The 15,701-nt window shown below is 42.3% G+C and overlaps 1 protein-coding gene across 1 annotated transcript in view; it reads right to left on the bottom strand.

Moving 5' to 3' along the window:
- The window catches only part of plxna4 (plexin A4), a 247,681-nt gene extending 238,563 nt beyond the window's left edge, over nucleotides 1–9,118 (bottom strand). Inside the window, exon 1 of the mRNA XM_086269973.1 lies at nucleotides 8,659–9,118. The gene's annotated coding sequence lies outside the window, so the exon portion shown is untranslated. The remainder of the gene's footprint in view (nucleotides 1–8,658) is intronic.
- Between the last annotated feature and the right edge of the window lie 6,583 nt (nucleotides 9,119–15,701).

Raw genomic sequence — 15,701 nt, 5'->3', positions numbered from 1 at the left:
GGCCATTTTTATACTTTGATTTTCTGAAAGCTTTACCTCATCTCATTGCTTTTTCCCAGAGACATGAAGAAAACCCTCTCACACACGCCGACTTACACATGGACAGAGACACACCACATAACTATCTGGTTGCCAGATTTGCCGGTGGGCCCAGAACAACCCAATCAAAGCTCAGCTGGAAGGACTGCCATGACAATGCATAACGGATGGACAAAAAAAAGAAGGGGGAGGGAGAGATGAAAACCTTGTGCTTTCTCCAGTTACGTTTGTAGACTCGCAGAGAGAGGGGACAGCCTTTTTTTTTTGAGCCAACAGAGGGAAAAAGTGAGAGGGAGAATAGCTTGATGCAATACAACAAAGTGGCTAACCTTTCCTCTGCTAGTCTGTCAACTGGGGATTTGGAGCATTATGTCTACAGGAACTCCCAGTGCTCTGTGTGGGAGGTGGCAAAAAGGAGATGTGTGCTCAGTACTGAAAGGCTCTATATGCTCCAAATCAGCCACAGAATTAAAACCAGACAGGTGAAGTAAAGAACATTGATTATCTTGTTACAGTGGCACCTACCAAACTGTGGGATATATTAGGCAGCAAGTGAATAGTCAACTCTTGAAGTCAATGTGTTAGAAGGAGGAAAAATAGGTAAGTATGAGGATCTGAGCAACTCTGAGGGGCAAAGTGATGATGATTTGCTGCCTCAGCCACAGCATCTCTAAAACAGCAGGTTTCGTTTGCTGCAGTGGTTAGTACCTAGCAAAAATAGCTGAACCAAAAACAACTGGTTATAATGTAAATATAGCTCATTTACGCATGTATGGATAGGAGGCTTGTCCTCGTCATCATGCACATGCTGACTCCTGTTCACCACCTACAAATTCTACAATGGCCATGTCAGCAAAAGAACTGAACCATGGATCAAAACACATTTTTTATGTCATGTGGAAAGCCACAGGTGGGTGTATCATTTCCTTGGAAAAAAATAGCAGCAGGATACAATATGAAAAGAAAGGAAAGCCAGCAGAGATCGTATCACGCCCTGGGCAAAGGTTTAGCTGAGAAACCTTAGGCCTTGGCCATCATGTGGAGTTTGACATGTACCACTGACCTAAACATTGTTGCACACCATGTACATTGCTTTTTGTTAAAGGTATTCCCTGATGGCAAAGGTATACCCGGCAATATCCACCATCTCAGTCAGCAGGTTTTTTCCAGCTGAGTTTCCCTACTCTCTTAGCACTACCTTGAAGCTTACCAAAAGTTCTTTCCAGTGTGTCAATCATTTTTCTAACTAATCAATAAAAGATAGCTGCGGCCCTTTGGTCCATTCTGCTCAAGATGGAAGGATGGGAAAAAAATACCTAAGGGTATGACAAGTGCCAGACTACAAACACTCCAGCAGCCACTAACAAGACTCAGCCAATCCAATCAATATCTACAGTGACACAGTCATCACTGGTTAGAATATCAACAAGCATCAATGATCTTCCGATTAATATATTAAGAGATGATGTTCCATCTCCTTTTGGTGTCATATGAAAGGTAAGAAGCTCAGAGAATCAACAATCCGTGTTGCCTTAATGCCGCTTACTATTTTTCAAGGTAAGCATATGAGTAATTACAATTGCTGTGAAGGGGTTCTCAATTGACAAATCATGTTGCCATAGGAACAGTTGTGTGGGTAGCAGGTAAGGACGGTGTGAGTGACTATAGGGGAAAGATTTAACAGGACCTCATTTGACTGAGCTCCAGCATGCAGAAAGATTTCATTAAATCAGTTAATGATCATCAGTCCCACCAACATCACAGGGAAAGCGTGACAACGAGGAAAGTAAACCAAACAGATAATTAGCAGATAAATAGCTGAGGTGAGGTGCATGTCCTAAGTTTAACATTCTCGTGCAATCATCGCTTTTCGGAAAAGTTTAATCAAAGCAATCAATACGATCACACCGAAAGTCAGAGACTTAAAAGAATGACAAAGGAAAAAGGGTTTTATTCCAGGAGAGCAACAAATTGTTCACCACAGCAGTTGGCGAGAATTGGGCCTTGGCTAAGAGTCAATCACTGCATTTGCACAGACACGAGCCATTCCAAATCCCATCAGCAGAAGAAAATAAAATATACTCAAGGAAGGCAAAATCCCAAACTCAAAAGGGAGTAGCACACAGAGAGAAGAATAACACAAAACCCAATGTAAGCCTTGTTAAGTCTCTCCTTAATATCCCCAACATTATGCTGCTAGACTATGATATATCCTGGGGGGGGGAGGGGGAGACAGAATAAGGTGGGTGATGTAGGGGAGGGTATTACAGTAAAGTAGATCCTCCCTTCAGCCTTCTGGCTATAGAACAGCAGGGGTCCTTTCTGAACCCACTGTTTCACAATTACTGTGGTGACGCTGAATACTGATGCCCCCTGACACCGCCAACACTCACAGCAGACAGGAAATGAGAGAGAGAGGGTACAAGAAAGAGCAGAACAGAGAGTGTGTGGGGGCGACAAGAATGGCGAGACATATTAACTTTAAATACTCCAGTCATCTCAACAAATATATAGTAATACTGCTTTCTGTGTACTTTACTGCAGCATTGCCGCAGAGTCTTTTTTGGATTCCAAAAAGAAAAATATTGCTGAATTTCCAGCACTGAAAGACATTCTGGTCCAAAGACATTGCCACTCGCCTTGGCGCGGTAGGCTGCTCGCAGGCTTGGCAGACTCAAGTAGCTTAGAGCAATACAGACTGATTTGACAGGCACACAAGAGGCGGTGCAAATTCAAACAAGAGAACCAATCAAGGACAATGCTCAAAATTTGATCGCATACTGGCAAATGAGTGCTGCCTGTCTAGATGTGGATTTGCCTTTATGAAATTGTACCCTGGATTGTGTTGCACTTAAATTTTCCTCAAAAGCTTTGTTGACCCATGTTGTCCAGAAATATTCCAAAGGAAGGCATTACTGCAAAAAAGTACCAGAGCGACTATTTAGTCAAAAGATACGCCTTTGTGGAAAAGAGCATATTCAAAAGTGGATTTCTAATCACTACCATTTTTATAAAATTCCATTCTAAGAAATGTAGCTGATTACAATTGCCTGTTTTGTCTAGTTTATTTACATAATTCTGTTCCATAAGTTATGTACTCCAAGATTTACCAGACATGCATTTACCAAAAAGCTGGAAGAAATATTTGTCTACTTCTCATTACTTACTAAAAAAAAGCTAACACTTTAACTGCTCACATCCCAAAAGAAACCGCTGACCTCTTTTAGTACCTAGCGCTGTAAGCAGGGATTCTCTTTTCAAGCTGAAATGTTAACTTTTCTAAAGAACAGCACTTATTGAGGTCAATCCAGAGCTATGATAGCAATAAAGTCAAAGCGGAGTAGGGACGAGAGTGTCAAGCACAAACATGCTACCAATAACCTTTGCTACAACAAACTGACAGCCCTGCTGTTGCTCGAGAGGATGATCCATGGACTCACAAACAACATACTTGTATTTTGGCTTATAAAAAACATACTATAAAAGCATAGTTTCTTATTGCATGCTCACTTAAAACAAAACTTGTTATTCGAAGAACTGAATAATGAGATAAATTTTCATATGACTGGTTGCATGAAAAATATTGAGAAGATTTTGTCAAAAATGGATTCATAGAACATGCGTACATGCTTGCACGCCCATTCTTCCAACAGGCATGATTAAAACACCATTAGGCGCCTAATCCTTGCGTGGACTTGAGGCCTCGGTGAAGGAGTAAATGAGAGATAGCTAAGGGGAAAAAAAATGCCCTAAGACCGTCTGCAATTTTCTCATCATTTCATGCATCTGAAACAAAACTAATTTACTGCTTGTCATGCTCGGCTTGGCACACACAGGCATAAGAGCCAATATGCCACAGCGTGTCATCTGCTGCTGCATCAAAGAGAGCTGTTTATACATCAGACTCACGGCTCCATATGAATCATAGAAACCTGGGAGAAACGCTTAATATGGTCTTATCAAAAGGAGCAGTCTGGCAAACCCACTGATACGTCGGTGACTTTCCACATCTCCCCGATTCTCATCTAAAACAACATCCCATGTCTCCTTCTCGGTTTATATCCTTCTTCATAGGTCATTCCAATGACACAACAGTCTGGATTTTTTTTCTGCCCATCCCCACACACAAATACACAAAGATAAAGTTATGTGCTTGGCAGCTTAGAGTGTGGCAGAAAGATATGGGAGGAGAGTGCTAGAGGCAGAAACCATAGGAGAGAGAGGAGAATTGAGTAATAAGATGAAAGAAAGCATGATAGAAGCCTGGAAGGAGAAAATAAAAAGTGGTGCGACTGTGATACAGTAGCGTGTACATGGATTGGGGTCCATTATAAAGGCATGCAACGGCTTAATAGGACTCTGTGGCCAAGATGCTGACTACGGTATGTGTCTACATACACACATGCACTCACATGTTCTTCTTCCGCATATAACGGCTAAACTATTCAGAGAGAACAAAGATTCTCATTAAACTGGACGCGGTGACATGTATTGATTTCTCCCCACAGAATTCACGACGCCTATTGTTTGGAGATCCTCACTTGATATCTCTGCTGTTATTGCTGTGCAAACATCAATATGCACCTCTTCAGTGTATTAAAAAAAAAGGGGTTAATTACATACTTGTAAGCAATTATTCCCTTAATGTAGCATAGAATCTACCCACCCGCTCTAAATTGGAATTTAGATTAAAGCCATCAGGCCGTCAGTCAGAGATGGCATCTTCAGTGTCAACTAAAACCCAATCACACATTGCATACCAGATTTTAAGCTTACTCCAAGGTCATGTCCATACAGACAAGATAACAAAGATGGGTTTTATGCATCAATGGAATGATAATTCAAAGTGTAACACCAGGTATTGCGCTCACCCTGAACAAAGAAAAAGGTTATCACGCTCCAGTAAGCCAAGAGAATCTAACTTTGATCAAGTAAGAAGGGATTAATAGACACCGAAAAATATTTCTTCCAATTTTATACTATCCCTGCCTCTCTTGTTAAAGAAACATGTCTCCGACTGTCCTAAAATATGGGAGACAGATTATAGTGGGGAGAACAGTTGGTGACATGGAAATACAATTTGCAATCTCCTCGGTGGTGTTTGGTGGCATGAGAGAGGAGGGAGTCTAATTGGACACAAGCCTGTGTCTGGTAGTCCTGTCGCAGCCCACAGGGTTGTAAGTGTGTATGAGTGAGTGAGTGCGACGGAAAGAGAGAGAGAGACATGGAGTGAGAAAGAGAGCAACAGAAAAAGAACAAGAACAAACAGAGAGCTCCATTCAGGTCCAATCCACAGACACATCATTCAGTCTGACATGACGATACGTCTCTGTGACCCGAGTATTCATATAGGACCTCGCCAGCCAGTCACAGATGCATCATTCACACCCACACAGAGACACACAAGCACACTTCCGCTGGGTCTACACTGCTACCAGGCATTTATATCGCTACAGCAAATCTTACTAAGAGTTCCCACTCATATTCATTCACAATTCCCCCCCCTTGACACGAACACATTGCAAAGATTTTCTATGGAGCCTATTCTTGCAAGCGGACCGCTACCAAACTGCTATGAGCGTCTTTTACTGCCAAGGTTGGAGTGAGAGTTTATCCATTAGCAAGCCATAATATTGACAAGGCTGTGCTCTCCGGGTCCAAACCCCAGCCCTCTAGCCGTAACACTGGCCGACAGACAGGGGGTTGTATGTCAATATGAGGCGCTTACAGGCAGATAAAGGATGCTGCTTCAATTCCTATAGGCAGGCCTTGATGGACAACACGTCGAGAGAAAGGGAAACAGACGGGAAGGGAAGGAATGAAAATGAGTACTGCCAAGTGCTCTGAGAGCTAAGAATTTAGGACTGAGCTGGAATTTGGCCGAAGGGCAAGGAGGCTGAACACAGATGACTCGCAAATTGCTCAGGGATCAAATTTTTTTTTGCCTTAAGACCTTGACAGCAGCTGAGTGCACAGACAATTTGAGTAAAAAATGGGAACATTCAGAAACAAGATAGATGTGCATATTCTGAATGCATGTTTTGGGGAAACAAAACACAGAAGGCTGTCTTCCAGCCTAAATCGCAAAGCGCAGAAGAATAAGCTGAATGCATTTTTCCTGTATGCATGTTGCTGTTCACCACCTCACCACCACAGATAGTTAAAACACCAGTTAGTGGACGACTAATCAGTAAAGAGACATATTTTTGTATTCATTTGCTTTAATTAGTAGTTAAAGAACCGGGTGAACTCTGATGCCAATGTTGCCCTCTTTGCCAAATGTATGAATTTCAGTCACGTCACTACCTTCCAAACCCACAGCACAGCTAAGCAAATGTCATAAAACATTGTGTATAACAACTATTTCACAGTCACTTATTCAACTTGCAATAACACATAATTCACTGTAGGAACTGAGACAAAATCAAAATTAATGCCAGCGTCAGCCATGTACATGGGCTCAATCAATCCACTTAATCCTATGAGCCACACTGCCCCTCATGGACTGTAAAGCACATAGCCTCGTCCCTTCAGCCATCCTCTTGCACTGAACAAGCATGAGACTTTTGGTGAGCTCATCAAAAACACAACTAGAAGTACAATTTTGCGAGATAGTTGTGTAAAAATGCTGCCGCACTCCTTTACATTAGGGTAACATCAAGTAGGGACTTGAAGGGCAACACTGAATTGATGCAGTGAGTGTGGAGAGCAGGTGGATAGAGGGAGGGGAAAACCAGTAGAGGAGCTCAGAGTGCTCACTGTGGATGCTGTACTACAAATCTGCATTTTTGGTTGGCTGCAGAAGCTGCTTTCCGTGCACGAGGTGCAATGGAGGGTGGGAGGAAGGAAAGGGAGGAAGGAGAAAGCAGTGGAGCAGGAGATGGATGGAGGAGACTGAAGAGCTGCATCATACCGCGGGGCAGAGCTTGCACAGTTTGCTTAAATCTCTAGAAATCGCTTCAAGTGACCCACAACAAGGCTGAGCCAAAGGGGATGATTTACCTTGTGTACAACCAAAATCTAGACTAAGTCCAATGTGCTGACAGCAAAGTGCCACAAGCTGCTGTTATCAGAACTACATGCACTATTTCAAGACGCTGAATATCTTTAAGTGATGAGAGAAAAATTTCTCATCACTCTATCACTGACTTTGTTGCATGTGATCTACGAAAAGTGAAAGCATGAGAAAAATCTATTCTTGTGGATTATTGTTGGAATCTTCTCTCGGCAGGTCAATCAGCACTCCAGACAGCCACAGCTGGGTTTATAAGCTACTCAACATAAAAAGGCTTGACTATCATTTAAGCGAATAAAAGTGCCTGTGGCAAAGACAACAATGTCATAAATGCGCCTTTAGTGTCTTCTTTTGTTACGACATCAAAGCAATTGAAATGATCCCTTAATCCTTTTTTAAGTTTAGCCCTAAATCATACCCGTGGTGTGCTCCGACATGAAAATGAAAGTGCTAACATAAAATCCAAGCCTTAAGATAAAGTTACATTAAACTGAGTAGCCTGCTACCCGAGAGACCAAATGCCATGTAGTCAGGTTTTTCGTCTAAACCTAACGTGAAGTACATCCCGCAGTGCTCTATCCACATCGGTCAAGTTCAAAAGCCTTCAGGCTTCCACGACGGAACCTACGACCGTGGGTCCGCACGGGGAGAAATGTCCCAGTGTTCAGTTTGAGGCACATTAACGTGGGTTTTCCTGCAGGTTGAGATAGCTGACAAACCGTAGATAAGAAAAAAAAACAAAAACGTCAGGAAAGCGCAATTAAACGAACAAAATAACTAAACATTGTGATATGCACATGCTGGATTGTGCCACAGTGAAACTGTTTAGAAAAGTTCTTTAGCAGCGTGCCTGAACAGGGTCAGGCTGCATACACTCAGCCCTGCGTGGAAACCTAAAATAATAGGAAATATTCCAATACTGAACGGTTTAAATAACTTTTTGAAAGAACTTTGACAGAAATTTTTGAGAAAGGTGTTAACTTTTTGTTAAGGCCACAGAAATGAATAAATACCATATGTAATAAAACATCGGGTAGTTTTCCATTTCCATCTTTGTATTTCGTAAAGCTCAGCCACCTCCAATATCTTAATTTTGGTCCAGGAGTCTGAGCGCCACTACATACCAGTCCTACACATTGCTTCATCCTCCGAAGACACTGCGTAAAACCGACGCGGAATCCCCGACAAATAATATCGTTTTGAACCGTCATAGCTACCGCTGCAAGAGGAACGAGCACAATTTGGGTACGCACCTCTCCGTGGCTCACATGGGATGAAGGGTACGAATAGCCAATGAAAACGGAGGAAACTCGGTCAACTTGAGGTCCCAAGTTAAAACAAATTGCAGAATTTGTTGGGGGGTTTTATCCTACAATTCTTCCTCGGGGATATAATGAGACGATCCAAATGGATTTAAAAAAAAAATCCGACCGATTATCGGAGTGCGCAGAGCGGGCATGGCGCAGCTAGAACAGGTGCAACACGCCTCTTGTCACCTGGCTGGTGCAGTGGGGAACCTCAAACCCGGCTATGATGCCCACCACAGCCTGCAAATATAAGTCCCGGTTGTGGGAACTAACGCAGTGACAAGCCTTGTTCCTTACCTGTAATCTATGCAGATATCATTCACAGCCGCAGCCGCATCGACACTGCGGATAAGAGGCACGTCCAGAGCAATCCCAACTCCTTCTACTCTTCCCCCCTTCCCCTCACAAAAAAATGAAATGCTTAGAGTAATGTTATATCCTGATCAGACGGCTTGTCCACTTTAAATCCCCGGTAAAGGTGTAGTTAGAAGCGATTCCTGCACGGGAGAAAGAAACAGCAGCGGACTTCCAGCAGCATCCCCGATCAGCAGGACTCTACTAAGCCTCTCAGAGTGTTCTGAGACCCGGGAGCCGCACCTCCCATCTCCCGGCGAGGACGCACTTGGTATGCCGTTGGAAAAGCCGCTGCGCCGTATGGGATACCGCAGGAGGCTGTGCTTGTGTGCGCGTATGTGTGCGTGTATGTGCGTGCAGAGAACGTGTGTGTATAGATGTGACTCAGTGCGGTGCTCCTGCTCAACTGAGGTGCTAAGGGTGCTGCAGCGGAGTGCGAGAGAGAGAGAGAGAGAGAGAGAGAGAGAGCTGGAGGGAGAGAGAGAAAGAAGGAGAGAGAGAGAGAGAAGTAGGCTGCTGCCTCGGAGTTTGCAGCTTCACAGCGAATCTCCAAGCCGGGAGGGACTTAGTGCACGGAGCTTCGTCCGCTGTAAAAGACGACTGTTTTCACCAAGGTTCATGACTTGCCGGCAGTAACCTCTTAGATTGGAGGCGAAGTGGAGAGTGTTTTCTTTACATTTTAAGACCTTGGCAACTATGTCTATAATAATAACACCGAGTGCGTAAAGCCTACAAATAAAAGCACACATCATCACGATTATCAATATGAGACTATAGGAAGTGTGACAACTCCCCATATGGGGTCCTGTGTAGTTGCTTTGTAGGCGTCAGCATCTCTAAACAAGAAAAAAAGTGCATTTCCTAGCTTAAGAGATAAGCAATTCGAAAGGTATATTTTCCACCTAATAAAATAAAATAAATGTGGTATGATGTGGGATTAAATGGAGCCCGTGCCTTGTTAAAATAGAGGTTTATACAGTTAGGTATGGGTCCCGTAGCCAGCAGACGGTTTATGTAATGCATTCATCCCGTTGAGAATGGGATTTGGCAATGCCAAAGGGGAATTTAACACAAATACGCTACAATACCGGGGTGAAATGATCAGATCATCGGATTTGAATACCTAATCGCAGGATCATTTAAAGATAAAGATTGGGCACCACAGCAGCATAATTACGAATCCTGCATAGATGTGGGGGATTAGAACCTGCATTGCATTTTTTTTTCATTGATGATCTTTAAACGTGCCTCAGGAGCCCCCCCATCCCCATCCCTACGTTTTGAGCCATTAATATTCGAAAAGCCTAATTATGTAATCAGGAATAAGCAGCGTGGGTGCTGGAATAATGCATTTTTTCCATAAAATAGCTGCCTTATATTCATATAGAGAATTCACAAGAGATCCATCATCATCATCGACTGAATTTTGCACACTAGGAACCTGCCCAGGCTTCTTTCGATTAATATTTCCAGTTCAAAGATAACTTTTAAAATGTTCCCCGGTGGTCTTAAATATTAGAATTTGATTTGATCTGGCAAAAATCATAATGAAGACGAGCGCTAGCTATTCAAAGAACTTGTGGGGAGTAAAAATTCGTTTCTATGGCATGCATCCTTGTTTAATGTCTAATCCTGTGGTATGCGTTTAGGGGTCGTATAGAGCGGTTTGGCGCTTGCTGCAGCATCCTCTCCCTCTTTTCCTCATCTCCCTCCCTCCGTGCTCTCGCTTCCAAGAGAGGTCCCTCGCTTTGAAACACTGCATCAGAGCCCCACCTACAGGCCAGAGAAACTTTACAGCCACTGACGGTGACAAACACAAATGAAGGCTGTAAGTGCTTCGGCGACTCTGCAACGGTGTGTGGCCATTTGTGACTGTTGTTTGCGGTAGCGTTTTTAATCTTTAAAAAAAAAAAGTTGTACCAGAACATTAACGTGGCACGAATGTAACACAAACATCCCAGAAAACTACATTATAATTATCTACTACCTACGAACGTCATTTATTCCTGCCTGTAAATTAAGCGAGCGGAAACAGAAACACGGCACATCTACTGTAGAGAGTCAACGCAGAATTACAGCATTACGGTGGCAGTATTACAACACTAAACATGTTAGTCTGAGCAGATAGAGCAATTTAAACAGTCGTGCAGGATTAGTAATAACTGCTTCATATAGTCTTGGTCTTTACTCTCACCCAAACTTCTGCCTTACTGCGGGGAAAAGAAAAATGTGCATATTGGGACATTCTTTGCTCTATGTGTAGCTGCTTCTCCTGCTGGTGCCGCTGGTGGGGGAGGGGTGACTGATGGCAATCAGCAATACTGGCAACACCTGGGCCCGGTGTGCCACCCCTCCTGGAGCTTGTGTTGGTGGGGCGCTCTTCCCCATTAACAGACAGCCCGTATTCACTGGTGATTTTCGACCAGAGCCACATCCTTCATGAGGAAACTGAAAGCATAATGCCAGAGTAAAGGTTTGAAAGTTAAAAACGGTTTATCTGATTTTAAATGCTCTCACCGTAATCAGTTGGATTTGTGTATTGACAGAAACACTGCCCCAATCTTTATGGCATACAAGGTAGACACACACAGCTGAGCCAATTAATAGTTTTAAACTGCCAATGACAGGTGTAGTTGGTAAATTCGGTGGTGCAGGTAAGTGGATGAGTAGAAACTTGTATGCAATCTTGTATGGAGCAATAACCAAACCAAATAACTGGTAGAAAATTAAAGGCTTCAGTACTGCACCAGATGGGAATACAAGGTTTAACACATTCAATGCAATTAACCCTGACATCCATTCGTTTCAAAGTCTTTTTGACTTTTTCCAAGAGTTTGAATACACTTATCAGAATCTGTGGCCAGATGCACCATAGTTTTGTGCTTTGTACGTCCTAAATTTGCTATTTAACAGGTTAAAATTTCTTGAAAAGTTAAAAAATCAATACAAAAAAGGGGGGGGGATGGTTTATTTAAAAAAAAAAAAAAGAAGTGATTTTTAGATTCAAGAATTCAGCGATACCTCGGAGGAAAAGCTACCCCTTGTAAATCATTTTAAGCAATAAAACCAATGTCTTTGTTTTGCTGGGTGGTGATGGTTTACAAAAAATCTCTTTGGAAAAGCAGCAGATTTGAAAATGTGTTCATTTGTAATACTCCGGTCTTCATGTCAGATTTTGAGGTCATTTAGAGGATGAAAAGCATAGATACTGACATACCTATTGGCCACATTTAATTATTCAGTGCCAGCAGAGCTAAATCAACAGTCTGTGGAGCTCAATAATCAGATAACTTTCAAAGCACAGCAAATCAATAGTGCTGCAATCTACAGTGACAATAGTCATTCTGTGAAAGGGTCAGGATCGTGTGACCTTCTGAAATTAATGTAAAGGTCAATGGTCTGTGTTCAGATCAAACATGCTGGGATCAAATGATAATAGGGTTGTAATTATTATTATTTTTTATCATAGGAGTGCAATCATTTCTGTGTTCTGCATGTTCATATACATATTGATTAAACCCAAGGACATATTTGTCTTGACATCTTAAATATACAGGGTGTTTTTACATAAATGACAGACATGCGTAAAGTAAAATACTTTAATATCTACAGTTTTCCGTGAAAGCAAACTGGTGCTGGTGATTCTTATGCATCTGTTTATGAGACTTTAGCTAGCTCAGAGCTAAATAACAAAATAAGTTTACATTTATTGGTTGCCTCGAGATTATTATCCAAACAATATTTGTTTGCTTTGAGCAATGTTGCTTTATCGTTTTTGCTCTTCGTTTAAAGCCAGTTAGAAATTCAAGGTTGAATAAGCAAGCTTAGTACAGTAGTTGCTGAGAAAAGGACAACAACTTCATAGACCGTGAGTAGTTGCTTTGGAGCTATGAAAGATAATTAACGGTCTTTCCCAGCAATTTAAGTTAACCATTTGCTAAGTTTTTATTTTTTCCAAACAGTATATTTGCTTTTCAGCTTAAAAAAATGAGATTAAACACTGGTTCATATACACTCACCAGCCACTTCATTAGTTACACCTTTGTAGTACTGGGTTGGATCCAGAACTGCCTTAACTCTTCATGGCATGAATACAACAAGGTGCTGGAAACATTCCTCTGAGATTTTGGTCCATATTGGCATAATCGCATGACACAGTTGCTGCAGATTTGTCAGCTGCACATCCAAGATGTGAGTCCCCTGTTCCACCACATCCCAAAGGTGCTCTATTGGACCGAGATCTGGTGACTGTGGAGGGCATTTGCATACAGGAAGGTCATGTCATGTTCAAGAAACAAGTTTGAGCTTTGTGACATGGTGTCTTATCCTGCTGGAAACAGTCATGAGAAGATGTCACATAAAAGGGGTGTATAATATTCATGTAGATTGTGGTGGGTCTAAGTGTGCCAAGAAAATATCCCACAGACTATTAGAGCAGCAGCAACCTGAACAGCTGATTCAAAAGAAGACTGACTCTACCATCTGATTGCTACAGAACAGGCAACATTTTTCCATTTTTTTACTGTAGTCTTGGTTTCCTGTTCCTAGTCGACAGGAGTAGTACTCGGTGTGGTCTTCTGCTGATGTAGCGAAACTGCTTCTAGTTTTGACATTGTGTACATTCATAGATGCTCTTCTGCAAAACTTAGCTGTAAAAAGTTTGTTACTGTTTCCTTCCTATCAGCTCAAAGCAGTCCAGCCATTCTTCTCTGACCTTTGGCATCAACAAGATCCTTTCGGTCAGAGAACTGCTGCTCACCGGGTATTTTCAGACTATTCTCTCTAAATATGGTTGTGTGGGAAAATCCCAGCAGGTCAGCAGTTTCTGAAACACTCAGAATTTATGTTAATGTGCACTGGAACAGGTGTACTTAACAATGAGGCCAATGAGTGTAGTTACTTCTGATATTTTTCAACTAAATGTATACCAGGTTCTAGTTCTAACAGTGCAGTAAACCTAGATGCAGTGTTTAATCAATGTATAAGATAAATCTAAGATCCTGGTATCTTCTAAACCAGAACCGGGATTTTCAGAATCAGAATCAGAATACTTTATTGATCCCTAGGGGAAATTATTTTTCGTTACAGTGCTCCATTATAAACAAAGATTAACAAAGACAGACAATACACTAATTAAGAATAGCACAATATATACAGGCATATATATATATATACATAAAAGTCACTTATTAATAAATAGCTGAAAAAGAACACGTGCAAGAAGGGTGTAGCTGTAGCAGTAAACAGTGTGTTAAGTGGATGAGTTGTACAGGGAGATGGCCACAGGCAGGAATGATTTCCTGTGTCGTTCAGTGGTGCTTTTCGGTAATCTCAGTCTCTCACTGAACGAGCTCCTGTGACTGACCAGCATGTCATGGAGTGGGTGGGAGGTGTTATCCAACATTGTCTTTGTCTTGGACAGCATCCGCCTCTCCGACACCACCTTGAGTCCAGCTCCATCCCCACAACATTACTGGCCTTACGAATCAGTTTATCGAGTCTGTTGGCATCTGCGACCCTCAGCCTGCTCCCCCAGCATGCAACAGCATAGAGGATTGCACTGGCTACAACGGACTCATAGAAAATCCTCAGCATTTTCTGGCAGATGTTGAAGGACCTCAGTCGCCTCAAAAAATAGAGACGACTCTGGCCCTTCCTGTAAAGTGCTGTGGTGTTTTTAGCCCAGTCTAGTTTATTGTCAATGTGTACTCCAAGGTATTTATAGTCCTCCACAATGTCAACACTGACCCCCTGGATTGAAACAGGGGTCAAGTGTTTCCTGGTCTTCCTGAAGTCCACTATCAATTCCTTGGTCTTTGCCACGTTGAGCTGCAGATGATTCTGCTCAGAAAACTGAATTAGAATATATGGCTATATGGGAAAGGTTAGTGCTTGGTAGTATTAAACCATGAATTTGAATATTGGTATATCAAAAGTTTATGAAATGTGTTACTGCAGTTTAAAAGCCTTTATCCACGAGGGCAAAGGAGAAAGAGAGGATCCTATCTCTGTATTTGGCTCTTTATTAAAATGCACTGACCAATCTGAATTCCCCATTTGTCTTGCAAATGAGATGATGACTTATGGAGGCAACATGAATGGCTTTGATGAAGCCTCCTTTTTAATGCAGTCAAGTGGGTTGGAGGGAGGTGCGTGCACGCGTGTGTGTGCGTGTCTGTGTGGATCCCATTGCCAGCTGGCACAGCGTTATTTCAGCAGCTCTCCTCATCTTGCTGAAAACGATGTTTGTGTGTGTGTCTAAGCATAGGCCAGTAATGTGTCCCAGTGTCCCTTGAATTAACTCAGTGAACCCCTTTAAACACAGCTGTACTAGGTTTATCTTAAGCCTTTGGGGATACAGGGATCACCCCTCAGTGGTATACTGTTCCCAGGGGTCTTCCCCCTTTCCCCTTTAAAAAACCCATACGCATCCGCACACATCCGTATGAACTGTATCACCAACAGAATAGACATTCATCACTCTTCTGCTGCAGCATATCCCTGAATACTTCAGCCTGCTAAATCACACATATTCTAAAGTGTGTATATATGTGCTTTATGGTCAATTTACAAGTCATTTCTATTCCAGAGATGATGTTATTTATGAGCTGCCAGTGGCATTGCCAGATTTACTGTGTCCGTCTTCATAAAAGTGTCTGCCCATTCCCTTCACTTTCTCAAAGCCCCTTTTTTTCGTCCTGGTTTAAATCACACTGAAACAGTGGCTGTGTCAGCCTCATCCACGATATCTCAATTTTGTAGGAAATCTATTAGTGCATCTCTGACCTAATGAAGTTTTATGTGTCTTATGGACGCAATGAATGACACTGATACCCCGCTGATTTGGATTGTAAATAGGTTTTCAATTTTCTGTCTGTATCAAGAGTTACTGGATAGTAAATTATATTGAAGCTGACATTTCTGTGTGTGTGAGTGCATGTGCGTGAGCCAGTGCGTGGGTGTGGACGGACGCGCGTGTTGAATAT

The sequence above is a fragment of the Aulonocara sp. 'chitande type north' Nkhata Bay genome, linkage group LG17 (genome assembly GCF_057382095.1).
Source record: "Aulonocara sp. 'chitande type north' Nkhata Bay isolate Kocher_YH1m ecotype deep benthic linkage group LG17, A_spYH_male_GT1.1, whole genome shotgun sequence".
Classification (NCBI taxonomy): domain Eukaryota; kingdom Metazoa; phylum Chordata; class Actinopteri; order Cichliformes; family Cichlidae; genus Aulonocara; species Aulonocara sp. 'chitande type north' Nkhata Bay.
Note: the sequence above shows the minus strand (reverse complement) of the source record. Positions and strands in the feature narration are given on the sequence as shown.